This window comes from Crotalus tigris, unplaced genomic scaffold (genome assembly GCF_016545835.1).
Source record: "Crotalus tigris isolate CLP2741 ecotype Arizona unplaced genomic scaffold, ASM1654583v1 scf7180000024306.450007, whole genome shotgun sequence".
In the NCBI taxonomy this organism is placed as follows: Eukaryota; Metazoa; Chordata; class Lepidosauria; order Squamata; family Viperidae; genus Crotalus; species Crotalus tigris.
Window position 1 is genome coordinate 292,857 of NW_024100478.1, and position 17,072 is coordinate 309,928.

General features: G+C 43.8%; 1 long non-coding RNA gene across 1 annotated transcript; it reads right to left on the reverse strand.

Annotated features, from left to right (window-relative positions):
- Positions 1–1,188: 1,188 nt before the first annotated feature.
- Positions 1,189–6,692, reverse strand: LOC120299665. The gene is made up of 2 exons (XR_005554467.1): positions 5,057–6,692; positions 1,189–2,115 (listed from the first exon to the last, which is right to left on the reverse strand). It is a non-coding gene; the product is annotated as an uncharacterized LOC120299665 (long non-coding RNA).
- Between the last annotated feature and the right edge of the window lie 10,380 nt (positions 6,693–17,072).

The window sequence follows — 17,072 nt, forward strand, 5'->3', positions numbered from 1 at the left end:
CAAAAGCCAGCCGTAGAATCAAAATGGCTGCATTTCCCAGACCAGAGAGGTCACTTTGGTAGGGTTTTTTTGTTTTTGGTAGTTGTTTATCCTCACTTAAAAGGAATGGATTCGAGCAGATGACCGGTCTGCCTTGTCCTCAACATGGGATGCTCAGCAAGGCTCGTCATTCCAAGTCAGTTGAAGTAAACTTCCATTCCCCTCAGCCTAGGGGTAGGCAACCTTGGCTCTTTTATGACTCGTGGACTTCAACTCCCAGAATTCCTGAGCCAGCCATGCTGAGGGGAAAGGGAGGTTTCCAAGCTGAGCCATGCTGGCTCAGGAATTCTGGGAGTTGAAGTCCACAAGTCATAAAGCGGCCTAGGCCTAGGCCAGAGGTAGGCACCCTTGGCTCTTTTATGATTCATGGACTTCAACTCCCAGAATTCCTGAGCCAGCATGGCTCAGCTTGGAAACCTCTCCTTTTCCCCTCAGCACGGCTGGCTCAAGAATTCTGGGAGTTGAAGTCCACGAATCATAAAAGAGCCAAGGTTGCCTACCCCTGCAGCCCAGCCGTTTCATGTGATAAAAGCCGAGTGTTGGATGTTTGCATGAACTAAGAATCAGCAGCAATGTTTTCAGACATCAACTATGCCAAATTTAAGGAAAAGAAATAAAAGCGAAGCCTCCTTTATCAAACCTGAACTTTCCCCTGAACGCCGTTAACAAGCAACCGCAACGTTCAGAATACAGGTAGTCCTCAGCCATACGACCACAATAGACTCCCAAATTTCTGTTAAGTGAGACGTTTGTGAAAACTTAAGTTTGGCCCCATTTTACGACCTTTCTTGCCACAGATATTAAGTGAATCACTGCAGCTGGTAAGTTAGTAACCTGTCTTTAAGTGAATCTGGCTTCCCCATTGACTTTGCTTGTCAGAAGTTCTCAAAAAGGAGATCATATCCCCCCCTCCCGGATGCTGCATCGGTCATAAGTATGAACCAGTTCTCAAGCGTCTGCATTTTGATCACCTGATCATGGGGAAGGCTGCAAAAGTCGTAACTCTGAAAAATGGGCCCAAGTCACGTTTTCAGTGCCGTTGTAACTCTGAACCGCCACTAAATGAACTGGTGTAAGTCGAGGACTGCCTGTACATTTAAAGCAACAGACATTTTTGTAAATGGCGAAGAAAAAAAACGGGGACTGTACTTTTTTCTTCCTTTAAATATTTATTAGTTTTTAATAGCGCTGAAGGACATATTTAAAAAACAACATCACAGCAAGAACAAAGGAATAAAAATTATGCTCAGCTATTAAAGAAAACATGTAGGATTCTGTAAACCAAAGATACAGAATAGCTAACAAAAGCATGAGGACAAACCAAGACATGAGTAACTTGGCGGATCTTTCCTTGGGCTACTAGGGATCTCCAAAGGGGCCCAAAAGTGGGCTATAAAACTCTAATAATTAATAATATTAATATTTCATTGTCCTTCCAACTAAATAGTGATAATGGCTTCTTCAATGCTTTACGTATTTAAGTAAGGCTATGATGGAGGCGCCCAAATACATTTAACCTTTTGAATTTATATGAAATCTGCTTTGTAATTAGTCATCACCAGCTTATTCGGAAGTTGGATTTCAGATGCGACTGCACCTTCCCGTGACTAGAACATTTGTGTCTTTAAACATGCAAAGGGCTAGTTGTTTCTTTGTGCAATTTAATATCTTCTTTTCCTCAGGAGCAAACAGCAGCTGCCACCTTCTGTTTTTCAATTTTTCCCCCCCACCACAAAAAAAATTGATGGGGTAATTGAGTAGAGATGCACTGATTTGAGAGAGATGTGTGTGACCATAACACAGCGGACTAAAGTCAACTTGTAAAAAGAGTTGGCAGCATGCACATGTGACAACAATAAACAAATAGAGGAAAAGATAGGACACATCCAAACGTTCAGGAGCATATAGTGCTATTCCTAAGTTTCAGATGTCAGTGAAGTATTCTGTCTCTGTTTTCCCTAATCATTCAGCTCTCAACGGGATGCCAAGAAGCTTAATGAATGTACGAAAGTGTGTGGGTGTTTCTCAAGTTGTCCAAAACTGTAATCTTTAAGAAGCAGAAATGCTCAGGGTCTCCTGTTTGAGAAAATAAGCAAATAGCACTACTCGGTCTTAGAGGGAATATATTAAAGCAAAAATTGGGGGGGGGGAGAATTGGATAGAGGGGGGGGGAGGCAACCTTGGCTCCTTTATGACTCGTGGACTTCAACTCCCAGAATTCCTGAGCCAGCCATGCTGAGGGGAAAGGGAGAGGTTTCCAAGCTGAGTCATGCTGCCTCAGGAATTCTGGGAGTTGAAGTCCACGAGTCATAAAAGAGCCAGGGTTGCCTGCCCCTGGCCTAGATGATAGGAAGCTTGGTTCTTTTATGACTTGTGGACTTCAACTCCCAGAATTCCTGAGCCAGCATGGCTCAGCTTGGAAAACTCTCCCTTTCCCCTCAGCATGGCTGGCTCAGGAATTCTGGGAGTTGAAGTCCACGAGTCATAAAAGAGCCAAGGTGGCCTACCCCTGGCCTAGGCCTAGGCCGCTTTATGACTTGTGGACTTCACTCCCAGAATTCTTGAGCCAGCATGGCTCAGCTTGAAAACCTCTCCCTTTCCCCTCAGCGTGGCTGGCTCAGGAATTCTGGGAGTTGAAGTCATGAGTCATAAAAGAGCCAAGGTGGCCTACCCCTGGCCTAGGCCTAGGCCGCTTTATGACTTGTGGACTTCAACTCCCAGAATTCTTGAGCCAGCATGGCTCAGCTTGAAAACCTCTCCCTTCCCCTCAGCGTGGCTGGCTCAGGAATTCTGGGAGTTGAAGTCCACGAGTCATAAAAGAGCCAAGGTGGCCTACCCCTGGCCTAGGCCTAGGCCGCTTTATGACTTGTGGACTTCAACTCCCAGAATTCTTGAGCCAGCATGGCTCAGCTTGAAAACCTCTCCCTTTCCCCTCAGCGTGGCTGGCTCAGGAATTCTGGGAGTTGAAGTCCACAAGTCATAAAAGAGCCAGGGTGGCCTACCCCTGGGATAGACCTTACAATAATCTCTGCCTCAAGGCTAATAGCATTGCAATTGGCTTTTGCTGCCCATAATGATCAATGGCCTAACTCTGTACAGGTAGTCCTCCATTTCCAGCCACAATTTCTGTTGCTAAAGGAGGCATTTGTCAGGCGAGTTTTGCTTAATTTTACCACCTTTCTGCCCACAGCTGTTAAGTGGATCACGGCAATTGTTAAAGTCAGTAAGGCGGTTGTTAAGCAAATCTGGCTTCCCCATTGACTTTGTTTGTCAGAAGGTCACAAAAGGGGACATGAACCCCGGGACAGCGCAACCGTCATAAATGTGACACAGTTGAGCAGCGTCTGACTTTTGAGCTCGTGAAATTGGACATGTTATAATAATGGTCGTAATCTTGAAAAATGCTCGTAAGTCACTATTTGAACTTTGGAAAAAGTTCAGAGAAGAGCAACTAAGATGATCCAAGGCCTGGAGACTAAAACATATAAAGAACGGCTACGGGACTTGGGTTTGCCTGGTCTAAAGAAAAGAAGAAATAGGGGAGACATGATAGTAGCATTTTAGTATTTGAGGGGCTGCCACAAGACAGAGGGGGTCAGGGGGTCAGCACCAGAGGGAAGGATGAGAAACAGTGGTTGGAAACTGATCAAGGAAAGAAGCAACCTGGAATTAAGGAGAAACTTCCTGACAGTGAGGACAATCAACCAGTGGAACAGCTTTGCCTTCAGAAATCGTGGGCGCTCCATCACTGGAGGTTTTTAAGAAGAGACTGGGACAGCCACTTGTCTGAGATGGTATAGGTCCTCCTGCTTGAACAGGGGGCTGGACTAGACCAGGGCTTTTTAACCCGTGGTACGGGTACCACCTGTGGTACATTGGTACCTGGCAGGTGATACGTGACCATCCTAGAAAAGTAGTAGCGGGGGAGGGGAATGAGCTGAACCGATGGCAGCACCGCACAAGCCTGAGCGAGAGATGGCTGGAGCTGCAGGGCTGTCAGGGCTCAGCGGAAGCGCCAGGATCAGTGCCGCTTTCCAGCTGATCGGCGTTTCTTCGGGGCTGTCAGGGCTCAGTGGAAGTGCCAGGATCAGCGCCAGGCTCCAGCTGGAAAGCAGCACTGATCCTGGTGCTTCTGCTGAGCCCAGAAGTGCCAATCAGCTGGAATGTTGCAGCATCTCCAGGGTCTTGTGATTTACATTCAGATGCTTGGCAACTGATTCATATTTATGACGGTCACAGTGTCCCAGGGTCATGTGAAGCGACCAAAACCTGCTGCAACCACCCAGCAGACGGGGGGAATAAAAACCAAACACCCCCCATCCCACCCCTGCTGCCAATCCTCAACAGAAATTCTCACAATGAAAACCTCGGACAGGAGGAAGAGCGCCGCTGGGTGGGCAGGCAGGTGTCTTGCTTGGCTGTGGCTTGGGGGGCAATTTTTCAATGTCATTGTAACTTCGAACAGTCACTAAGTGAACTGTTGTAAATCGAGGACTATCTGTAGTTTATTACTTTTTTCCCTTTTTTTTTTTGGTCATCATGTTTTTGACACCTTGCTAGGCGACTGGTGGTACTCAGATATTGCCATATCCTAAAAGTGGTACAATGGGTGAAAAGGTTGAAAAGCCCTGGACTAGAAGACCTCCAAGGTCCCTTCCAGATTCTATTCTATTCTATTCTATTCTTATTCTATTCTTCTGTTCTATTCTCAATATTCTATTTATTCTACTCTATTCTACTCTGTGTTGTAAATTTGAATAGTCACTAAACAAACTGTTTTAAGTTGAGAACTATCAGTATGTGTTAACCACATTTACTGATCTTGACAAATCCAGGAGAGGAAAAATAGATCAACCCCCAGGAATTGATCACTCAGGCACTTGTCCAGAAAAATCTGACATTCCCCTTTAAAGTCAACTGGAGAATTTTATCATCCATATTGCCAGATATTTTTTTTCCCTCCTCTCAGCCAAAGCCTTTATTATAGATCCCAGAAGAAACAGGCAGACCTCAGTACCTGCCAGCTTTGAAACAAAGCCTCTTTATAATGGATCTTTTCCTTCCAGCGTTGTTTATAAGTAGCCGGAAGTAGCAAACATCGGACTGAAAGCTATGTTTCCCAGCTGCCAGTCGGGGATGTTTACAACATCAGACTACCATTCTTTGGGGTGCAGGGACGGCTCATCTGGAAAAAGACAGAAAATTAAAAGTGGGTGAAAAACACATTTCTAGGTTCTCCTTTATTTTAAAGCACACGTACTGGAAACAATATAGCAATGGCAATAGCACTTAGACTTATATACCGCTTCATAGCGGTATATAAGTCTGCTATTGCCATTGCTATATTGTTTTACAGTCCCCTCTAAGCGGTTTACAGAGTCAGCATATTGCCCCCAGCAATCTGGGTCCTCACTTTCCTGACCTCGGAAGGATGGGTCACACTAAGACAGCTGATTGAATATAATCTTTGGTTCAGTTACAATTAGATTTTCGTTAGTCCGAAAGTTTCTATGTCACGTGCTGATAAGTTAGAGCAGAGGTCCCCAATCCCGGTCCGTGGACCAGTACTGGGCCACCGCATGCCAGCAACCGGTCCGCACAAACAAGCAAAGCCCCATCCGCGAGATGCAGGCAGTACACAAAAGCACACACCCTGCGGTCTGCAGAAAAAACTCTCCACAGAACCGGTCCCTGGTGCCCAAAAGGTGGGGGACCTCTGAGTTAAGAGTGATTTTTTTATGGTGCACAATAAATCAACATTATGTACAATAGGCTTCGTTGTGACTACCGCATACATGCAAGGCAAATAACACCAAATAATCTAAGTCCAAAGGGGGGGGGGAAGATCCAATATTTTCTGGAAAGCTTTTATCAGGATTATGTGATCGCAAATACCTGAATCCTGCCGTTTGACTGCATACGGTGATTGGATCCCATCTGGTATTGTCTTACGGTATTATACTGCGATTTGCCCAGCGTCAATTGGAGCTGGATGATGCCTAGATTGAATTGAATAAATTCCAATAAGTTGGGTTCCACTTCCTGGATATTGATCTTGTAGTAACTGAGCAGTATCTCAACAACTGAGTATTTCAGCAGGCCAAAACCCCATTCTTAAATATAAAATAACAGAGAGCAGAGGCCAATCTTCTACAAGTTCGACATCATAAAACAAAGAAATTCAATACATATATAAATATGAGATGCCGTGGTTACAGGTAGTTCTTGATTTACGAGTATTTGTTTAGTAACTGAAGTCAGACTGCAATGAAAAAAGTGACTTACGGCAGGTTTTAATCAACAGGATGATAATCAGATGTTGACTATGGGGGTTTCCACCTTATTTTGAAGTCTGATCTCCACAACACAATTAGGTGGAAGCATGTCACAGCCTGAACAAAGGAGATTCCTGAAGACCTCAGAAAAACAGCCTTTGATGCTGAACAGGCTGGAAAGGATTTCAAAATTATTTCTCAAGACTTTGCACTCCACAGGTTCACGGTCGAGCAGATGGTATACAAATGGAGGAAATTCGACACCCTTGTTCCTGGTGGCTCTTGACTGATGCCCACAATTCAGCCCAAAATTTAACCATTGTTAAGTGAGTCACTGCAGTTGTTAAGTTAGTAACACAGTTGTTAAGTGAATCCGGCTTCCCCACTGACATTGCTTGTCAGAAACGGTGATGACATGATCCCGGGACACAGCAACCATCGTAAATATCTACCAGTTGCCAAGCGTCCAAAGTTTGATCACATGATCATGGGCAAGGGTAGGCAACCTTGGCTCTTTTATGACTCGTGGACTTCAACTCCCAGAATTCCTGAGCCAGCCACGCTGAGGGGAAAGGGAGAGGTTTCCAAGCTGAACCATGCTGGCTCAGGAATTCTGGGAGTTGAAGTCCACAAGTCATAAAAGAGCCAAGGTGGCCTACCCCTGGCCATGAGGATGCTGCAACTGTCGTGTCACTTTTTTTTAGTACCGTTGTAACTTCAAGATTACCAGTAACCTCCCTGGGAGTGGCCGATCAACCAACCAAGACCATACCAAGAATAAGACATCTCAAAGAATCCCGATGCAACAGTAAAGAACTTGAATTGTCAGCCACATCGAGAATTGTTTACTGAGATTGGCAGCTATAGAAATGAAATCAAACCGATTAGACCAGTGGTTCTCAACGTTTGTGTGACGGCGACCCTCGTCACAAAAACGTTATGCGCATGCACAGCGTGCATGCGCGGCGGCGCCCCCATGCGCGGCACCGCCCCCTGAGGGGAGAAAATGGCGAAACGCCGCCTTTGGCGACCCCCGAAAAATGGTCGATCGACCCCAAATGGGATCGCGACCCATAGGTTGAGAACCACTGGATTAGACGAATATATGAATAAATGAATGAATGAATGGCCCCCTTTGCATTGGCCAATGTTAAGTGTCAGACCACCATCAGCAGAACACCAAACACCAATGGTCTTCATGGCAGGCTTGCAAGGAGACAGCTTCTACTCTCCAAGAACACTACTACACATCTACACTTTAGAAAGGCCATCTGTGATTCAGAATAGAGCTGGAGGGGACCTTGGAGGTCTTCTAGTCCAACCCCCTGCTCAAGTAGGAGACCCTATAGCAGGGGTGTCAAAATGCTGGCCCATGGGCCAGATGCATCATAGCAAAACCACGCCCATCCCATTGCCGGCAATGGGAAAAAGTCGCAATATGTCGCGACACGTCATGTGATGTTACGAGTTTGACACCTCTGCCCTATACCATTTCAGACAAATGGCTGTCCAGTGTCTTCTTAAAAACCTCCTGTGTTGAAACACCCACAGCTTCTGGAGGCAATTTGTTCCATTGGTTGATTGTTCTCACTGTTAGATTCAGATTCAGAATAATAATAAGAGTTGGAAGGGACCTGGATGAGGCAGAAAGTCTACTGGAAGAATGTCATATGGATGGATGCAAAACAAAATTAAAAAAAAAAAAAACCTTTCCAACTGGAAATTTCATCTGGAATATAGATGGGCACCTTCACTGATTGCTTTTGGGAAGCTACCGAAGACCGTTCCAGTGGGTGCTTGACAGATGAATGGACATCATTGTGCATATTGTTCACCTGTGTATTTTGACTAATTTCCACTTTATATTTTTCCAATTTTTTTTTGAAAATGATCCTCGTCAACTGCTGGGACTTGACATGGAACCCAGCAGCACATAAATATAACAAACATTTTCTTCAATAAAGTTATTCTGACATCTGAGCCATCTGAAAAGCTGAATTAGCCAGAAAATCCATCTCTCCTTGATAAACATTACAATTGCTGTTTCTTTAAAAAGTCAAAGCTGCACTTTTTAGAGGATTTCTTCACGTTAAGAGGAGAAAAAAACAGCAACAAGGTGCAAGAAATGACGATTCGTGTGCAGAAAAATCCTGTGATCTACTTCCGACATCATATCTTTAACCTTCAGATAGGAGACAGTGAAAGTTCCGTCACGATGGCTCCCCATGCTGTTGACATTTAGCATAAACAGATTCCTCACCTGACATTAAAAAGTAAACTTCACTGATGCACACAAGTATTGTTCTTAGGTGAGAGACGAGTCAATTCGGGGCAAGGAGATTGAAGTCTTCTGTGCTGGATGAATCAGCTCTAGACGTGCAGTTTGGAAAGTTAATTTCTAGAAACATCCAACTGTTTGGAAGGTTGTAACAATCCTACCTCGGATTCAATTTGAGCTAACAATGAAAAAAGAATAGGTATGGCTTCTTGGTTCAGTCAAGCAGCACGGCGAAAGTCCATACTGCCACATTTTGGACTACTCAACAACTCTTAGAAAGAGTGCTAAAGACTGCAAGGAATGCAAATCCTTCCATCCTCCACCATTCAGTCAGAACTGAATAAACTTCTTTGATGAGAAGGGAAATGTCTTCAGGAAAAAAAAAACAAAGTCCAGCTGCCTTTTGAAAATGCACCTTTGGGACAACCATGACGTGGATGACTGAGAATCTACAAATGTGTTGTGATTCCTCGCCAGTCAGTGGACCCGGCAGCTGAGTCTGAGGAATCAGAGGAGGAGGGGGGCCTGGAGTGACATCACAGTCAGAGGAAGGCTCTGAGGAGTTCCAAGACTTACAGTCTGATAAGGAGCCTGGCCCCTCTACTCACGCTCAGGCTGAGACACAGCTGTGCTGGGACCCTGAGTTGGACAGTGATGAAGAACAGCTGGGACAAATCCCAGATGCACGAAAGCGCAGGCAAGAGAAGCGAGTAGGACAGAGGAATGCAATGGGACGACTCCAAAGGCAAAGGAGAAGGCATTAGGAAGCCACGCCTTGGCTGCATAATAAAAGGGAAGGTGTGGGAGGTGCTGGTTGCCAAAGGCAACCATTTGTGTTGAGGAATTGAGTTTCCGTGATCTGTGTTTGTCTGCCTTGGACATTGACTCAGGTCTATGAATAATAAAAGGGGATTGGTTTTTTCCTGCGGTTCCAGTTCTTGTTGGAAGAGGGGTTTCTCTTGTTGAGCTTAACAAGGACTCACGTAGGCTGGGACAGAACAGAATGTAGAAAACTTACATCTTGGTATTAAGACTGAAGACAATTAAAGTTTGATGGCTTTGCATAGAGTAGTCAACTAGCTCAGTCCTCTTAAATATAGGTAATCCTCAAGTTACGAATGTAATGGAGCCTACCAATTACATTCATAACCTGAAGATTTGTTGGGGTGAATCAGGTAAAATGAACGTGAAAATTCCCTGCTTTCGCGCACATTCTTTAATCGAATGTGCAGATTGTTACATGCACATGAGGGATCTCAGAGTGGGGAAGGCCATGGGGGGAAGGCCATGGAACAGGCCACCTGCTTAAGACCATCCAAGGTCTCCCCCGGCCCATTGAGACACCTCAGGCTCCCCACAATTGCTTTCCTCCCCCCTCCATCCTGCTGTGATCTCGCGGGACATCCACTTTTCCAGAGAATGGGGGCCTGAAGTCCCGTGAGAAGTTTCCCAGAAGCTTCCAGTCTCTGTGCAAAAAGTTTGCAAGCCGACGGGAGGCTTGAAGCAATGTGATTTTGAAGCAGCAGGCAGCCTCGGTGAGTCAGAGAAACTGAGCAGGATGTGCTCGTCCCGCTCTCCCTCTGCTCTCACCGCTCCCCTTTTGGAGCGCCGAGAGCAGGCAAAGAAACCGCGGCAAAGAGGCCGGAGAGGAAAGAGAGAGAGAGAGCTAGATCTTCGCAAGGTGAATCTCCACAGGCCCAGTCCCTGTGGAGACACGGCAGGTGGCAGTGGGGAGAGGCAGTGCAAATGTTGCAGTGCCTCTGTGGTCATTTGTAAGGGTGAATGACTGCCATGGTGCTGCAACATTCATAACTTCAGGATTGTATCGTAAGTACTTGGGAGGGTGATGTTGTAATTTTGAACAGCCGCTACACAAATTTTCATAACTCGAGGATTACTCTATTTTTAATTTTGCTTCTGCATAAGCTTGTATCATTATGTTATCCATAAAATTCAAACATATTGTTAATGTGTTCTAATTGGGCAGCAACTATTGTTGATCAATGTCCCACAGACCAGCCATTCTCAGACGTGGTCATCTCAGGACCCGTTTCGTTCCTTAAAAACAATTGAGGGCCTGAAAGAATTTTTGGTTTATGTGGGTAGAAGAGAATATTTGTAGATCAGAGGTAAATGGTAAGCTCCTTGGTGCTCTCTGAGCTTGGCTGTTTTCTTGCAGACGTTTCATTACCCAACGAGGTAACGTCCTCACTGATAATATTACCTCACTGGGTAATGAAATATCTCCAAGAAAACAACGAAGCTCAGAGAGCACCAAGGACCCCATATAGTTTATGTAAGTTATATTTATTGATAGTTACTGTATGAGAAATTGAAATGGAGAAATGTTAAATATTTATTTGACTTTTCTGGACCCCCTGAAAGAATTCTGGGGACACCCAGGGCTTCCACACACATACTTTCAAAACCACTGCCGTAAAACAATCAAAGTTAGAGGGGTTTTTTTAAAAGAAAGAAATACTATTTCCTGCTTGTGAAAGACTCCCAAGATATACAGATAGTCCTCAACGTACGACCACAATGGAACCCAAAATGTATGTCGTTAAGCGATAAATTTGTTCAATGAGTTTTGCGGCTTTTCTCGCCACATTTATTAAGCGAATCACTTCAGCTGTTAAATTAGCAACACGGTTAAGTGAATCTGGTTTCTCCATTGACTTTGCTTGCCAGAAGGTCGCAAAGAGGATCACGTGACCCCAGGACACTGCAACCATCATAAATATGAGTCAGTTGCCAAGCGTCTGAATTTTGATCACGTGACCATGGGGATGCTGCAACGGTCGTAAGTGGGAAAAATGATCGTAAGTCACTTTTCTCAGTGCCGGTCACTAAGTGAACTGTTGTAAATCAAGCACTACCTGTATTTAAACTTTAAATGGGTTGAAATTCTTCCAAAAGTCTGTGTCTCTTAGTCAGACTAAACAATGACATAGAACTAGATTCCTTGGTGAGGAATCTAAATTATTAGCACAGAGATGACCTTCCCTGACCCAATTTCATTTGGATCAGTGAACGTTAACTGTTTTTTTGTTAGCTTCTCTTCTGCTGCTGCCCTAACCCTTTTGGGGAAAATAGACACTTCCAACCAAGGTGTTTAAAATTAGACTCTTCCACTGGAACTTGCTGGCAGCAATAATTATAGTACCGGTCAGGTATAGTCAGCATCCTACCAGACAGATGAAAGGAAAGTAATATATTGAAGACTGCATGGTTCTAAAAAGCCTCTTCTGGGAATTAAGTGCACAACCCTGAATACAATGTCTATCTAAGAGAACACGTGGTATCTTTGTGTTGATCTCCAAGGTCAATAGGAAAAGCTGTGTAAAGCCATCCATCACCAGCTGAGAAGGTCATTGTACTACAATCCTAAGTAATTTCATGTCGCCCTGTAGTCCAGTTTAAGAGAAGCAAGAAAAGTTTCCAAGACAGGAAAAATGTTTATAACTGGGCGATTCAACTCTGACTTGGCCTAGATTTCGGCCACTTTGAAAATGGATAAAGACCTATTTCAGGAAACAGACATTTCTTACAGAGGTGCGTTTATAAGGCGGGCAAATAACAGTGACGTGGTTATGAGTTCTTCCTGACTGGACCGTGCTGTTTTTCTGACGCAGGTACAATTTCTCAGGCATTTGGGCACCTAAGCAGAACGTGACACAAGGAAAACGAACGTGGCCTTCTTCGAAGGATGCATCTATTTAAAAAGAGGCTGGTTGGAGAAAGATGATTTAAAATCTCAGATAGGTTTTACCTACAGGTAGTCCACGACTTACGAGATTTTACTTAGTGACCGTTCAGAGTTACAACAACACTGGAAAAGATTACTTATGACCATTTTTCACTCATTTTTATGACCCCATTGTCACGCGATCCAAATTCAGACAGTTGGCAACTGACTCACATTTATGATGGTTGCAACGTCCCGGGATCATGGGATCAACTTTTGGAAGCAAAGTCAATGAGTAAACCAGATTCATTTAACAACCGTGTTACTAACTTAACAACTGTTATGACTCACTTAACAACTGTGGCAAAAAAGGTCATAAAATGGAGCAAAACTCACTTAATAAATGTCTCGCTTAGCAACGCAAATTTTGGGCTCAATCGTGATCGTAAGTCAAGGACGACCTGCGCTTAACCAGCATTCTAGTTGATTTTTCGTACACACTACAACTCACACCATCCAAATACTGCATACTAAAATCTACAAGGTAATTTTCTGGACAGACACGACTTAGAACAGTGGTTCTCAACCTTTCTAATGCCGTGACCCCATAATACAGTTCCCCATGTTGTGGTGACCCCCAAGTGGGTGTGGCCATCAATAAGAGGGAGTAGGACAGCTAGGGAAAAGGGGAAAAAATGGCGGACAGCATGGTTTGGCGACCCCCGTGAAATGGTCGTTCGACCCCAAATGGGGTCCCGACCCACAAGTTGAGAACCACTGACTTAGAAAATGGTTATCCTTGCCGAACTGGCTAGGTGAATTCCGTCAATCAATCAGAATAGAGCTGGAAGGGATCTTGGAGGTCTTCTAGTCCAGCCCCCTGCTCAATCAGGAGACTTATGCCATTTCAGATATGTGGTTGTCCAGTCTTTTGTTAAAAACCTTCAGTGATGAAGCACCCACAACTTCTGTAGGCAAGCTGTTCCACTGGTTAATTGTCGTCACTGTTAGGAAGTTTCTCCTTAATTCCAGGTTGCTTCTCTCCTTGATTAGTTTCCATCCATTGACTGCTTCCTTGTAAGATAACCTTATCCCTTTTGGATATGAAGAAGCAGGCTACAAGGTAGAACTGCAGTCAGAATCTAGGCTAGAGGGAAGGAAGTGGCAAATACAGGCTGCAGTTGTGTACGCCATCATACTATAGCTTTATTGTACTGTAGCTATTAAATATACACTCCCTGTTCTTGAACAGCAGTGGACAACATCTGAATTCTCAGTGGCTGCTCTGTTCTACAGACAATTGTTGGGTAGAGTGATCTTTGACACCCAAGTCATAAATAGCCAGGCTCCATTAAAAAAGCATCAACTCATCCCAATTGTATACACCCATTCTAGCTGTTAAAAACAAAGTGCCACAAATAATCAAAAAGTTGACTGAAAAAGCAATTTCCTATGTTCTTCAGGGCTAATGACAATTTCTCCCAGTGCTAAAAAGAAAAGCTGGAATTTTCTTTAAGCCATTTGCCTTCAGCATTACTTGTGTTTATAATCTTCATAACTTCTATTGTGATCCCAAGTCTTACAGGACATGCTTTTTCTCAAAGAAACATCACTTATGATCAGGAAAATGGTTACAGGAGGATAGGGGAGGGCAGGATAGGGCCGGTCTTGTAAAATATAAGTGTAAATTAAACCTCCATGGAATCAGTCTCAGTTCCTAATAACTTGACGGAGATGTCAAGAGGTTCTCCTGACAACAATTTGAGGCTAGTATGCCATTGTCATTGTCTAGGATAGGGGTAGGCAACCTTGGCTCTTTTATGACTCGTGGACTTCAACTCCCAAAATTCCTGAGCCAGCTATGCTGAGGGGAAAGGGAGAGGTTTCCAAGCTGAGCCGTGCTGGTTCAGGAATTCTGGGAGTTGAAGTCCACAAGTCATAAAAGAGCCAAGGTGGCCTACTCCTGCCCTACACCATTCCAGATAAATGACTATTTATGACTTGGGTGTCAAAGATCACTCTACCCAACAACTGCCATGTCATCAGAAATTCTGGAATTTTAGCAGTAGACCATCAGGTTGGAGAACATAGCTTCATAATGTAGCTATGCTGGCTCAGGAATTCTGGGAGTTGAAGTCCACGAGTCATAAAAGAGCCAAGGTTGCCTTGGCTGGTCTAGGATTTTGTTCTTCCAGGCCTATTGACCTCCTCTTCAAGTCCAAACCAACCCCGCCTCTTGTTTGTTTTCCTGGGGTCAGACCAGGTTGGCTAGATCAGGCCACCTGCTATATGACATGTGGGATTTATAGAAATCTTATTTTCTGTGTGGAAGATATATATGTTCCTTACTCTCTCCGGGAGCAAGATATAGTTGCCTTCTTGACCCTGAGGTTATCTAATATTTCCCAGAGAGCAACTAGCACTATCCCAAGGGCCATTGCAATCAGATCACAAATGGGAAAAGGTTACATACGGGAAGCGAGAACATGGCAATAAGGAATAATTATAGCTTTACAGGCTGGCTCCTCATCCCCTGTGGAATTGTTCTTCTATCTGTCTTAACGTACAAATGAGTCTGCATGAACAGCCACTCCTCCCAAATTAGAAAAACACCGCTACATTATGCAGCTATGTTCTCCAACCTGATGGCCTACTGCTAAAATTCCAGAATTTCTGATGACATGGCTAGCAGCCATGATGTTCGGGGAAGCCTTCAAGTTGCGATTCCAATATATCAGGTGTGGATGAAGCTCATTTGAAATAATGGCGACATCTTGTTTGATTACAAAAGGGTGGCCCTGCAGTCACGCGTGCCCTTGTCATCTTAAAGCTATTCAATCTATTTCAATGGGCTCTCTAATTAGGGCGGCCCTTGAAGACTACTCATAGGCTGCAAATGGTCCAGAATGTTATGGCATGAGTGATGATGGACCTGCCTCGTTATGCTATGACACCCCTGCTTCCAGCTGTCATCCAAAGTTCTGGTTATTACCGATAAAGCCCTACATGACATGGGATCCTGTCATTTGAAGGACTACCTATCTCCTGTGGTTGCTGCCCAGCTGGCAAGAACCAATGGAATAGGTGTGCTCCAGGTCCCTTCAAACAAACAGTGCCATCTTTCAGGATCCAGAAAGCAGGGGCTCCTCTGTCATGGCCCCTTCCCTCTAGAATGAAGTCCAAACAGTCATTGAATCAGTTGGTCAGTAAGCAAGCTCTGCCTGTGCCGTTTCTATATTCTGTTTTGTATAATGAGATGTTGGAGATATTCTGGAAATGGAAATAAATAAATTACTACCGGAGGCTATAGTACACCTTTAAAGAGGACTGAGGCACAGGAATAAGGACATTAACAAAACATAGCATAGGAGCAGGAGTGGAAGAAACTGGGGGCAGAGTTAAAAGAGGGATCAGTCTAGAATCCTTAGGTAGCCACAAGCAGACAAGTCCAACTTCCCTTGAATTTCACTGACCCTTGTCTAATCCCAAGCAGGTGGTAACCATTAGTTGAGAAGATTCCTGTGTGCATAGGCTGTTTAACCATAAATCATTTTAATTGGACCTTCACGTGTGGACCTGGTCTTGCATGCCTGACACACAGAAGATGACAGCAATTAGATGATGTTGAAAATAGCTAAGGCGAGGCTCGATCTGGGTGCTCAAACACTACTAGGACATTCCAAAAATTAAACTGGGATCTCAACTAAAAATTACAGAAGTAAACATATAGCAAACTGTTTGTTTTGTTGCCTAGTAGGTCTATGTATTGACCAGAAAGCAAGACACCATCAATAAAAATATTTGTTCCTTGTGGTGCATTTATATTTCTATATGGTAAGGAAACTCAAACTATTGGATTTAAGCCTTTCTTGATACAGTTAAGTAATATGGAAAAGAGTTAAACCAAACAGCAGCATTAGACAAGGAACAGAACAACAATGGACTAGTAATTATCTCAAAAGAAACTCCAGTTTGGGATGAAAGAGATTATGTTCACCTCTGGAATATTTGCAGATGTCCCAACACTACAATCAAGAGCCCTAACCCAACTCTCTGATATTGCATCTTCTATTATAATGTTTTTCAGGCCTTCCCTCCTGTTTTCACAGAGATAAAAACATAACAAGTACCAAGCCACCTTGAAGCTTACAGACAAAAGCTTACAGATCCAAACCTTTGATCTTTAAAAAGAAACAAACCAGATCATGGTCTGCTACTGCTATCTCCTCAAAGGCAGCTTGATACAGGAGCATGAAGGAGAAGCACCCAAGGGATACTGTAAATCAAATCGTGATGCTCAGAGGACAAAGTTTACATATATTACAAGGTTGCATGATTCAGCCACAACACCCAAGATCACGCTGGGAGCTAATGCATTCAGCCTTTATTATAATGTTCTTATTTATGACAACGAAAAGCAATCATCCTACATGACAAAAATAATGAAGTGTAGCCATTCAGCCTGAGCCGTCATCACGATTCCTCATCAGAAAAGAAAAATAAGATATAAATCAAATAAATAACCAATTGGTGGGTTTTTTTTTCCAATTCAGTTGGGTTTCATTTGCTCTTTCTCCCTCAAAGGGATATTAAAAATTACACAAAAACAGACTGATGCCACTCTCCTGGACATTTCAGAAACAGCTCAGAGAAAACTTCAGATGCAACAGCTGCAATGCTACCTAGGGCACTTCTTGTTAATATTTTGTTTTCCTTTCATTGTCTAACTTTCACTTCCACTTACAAGTAGATAAATGTTGGGCCTAGCTGATTTAATCTATATCTGACTTAG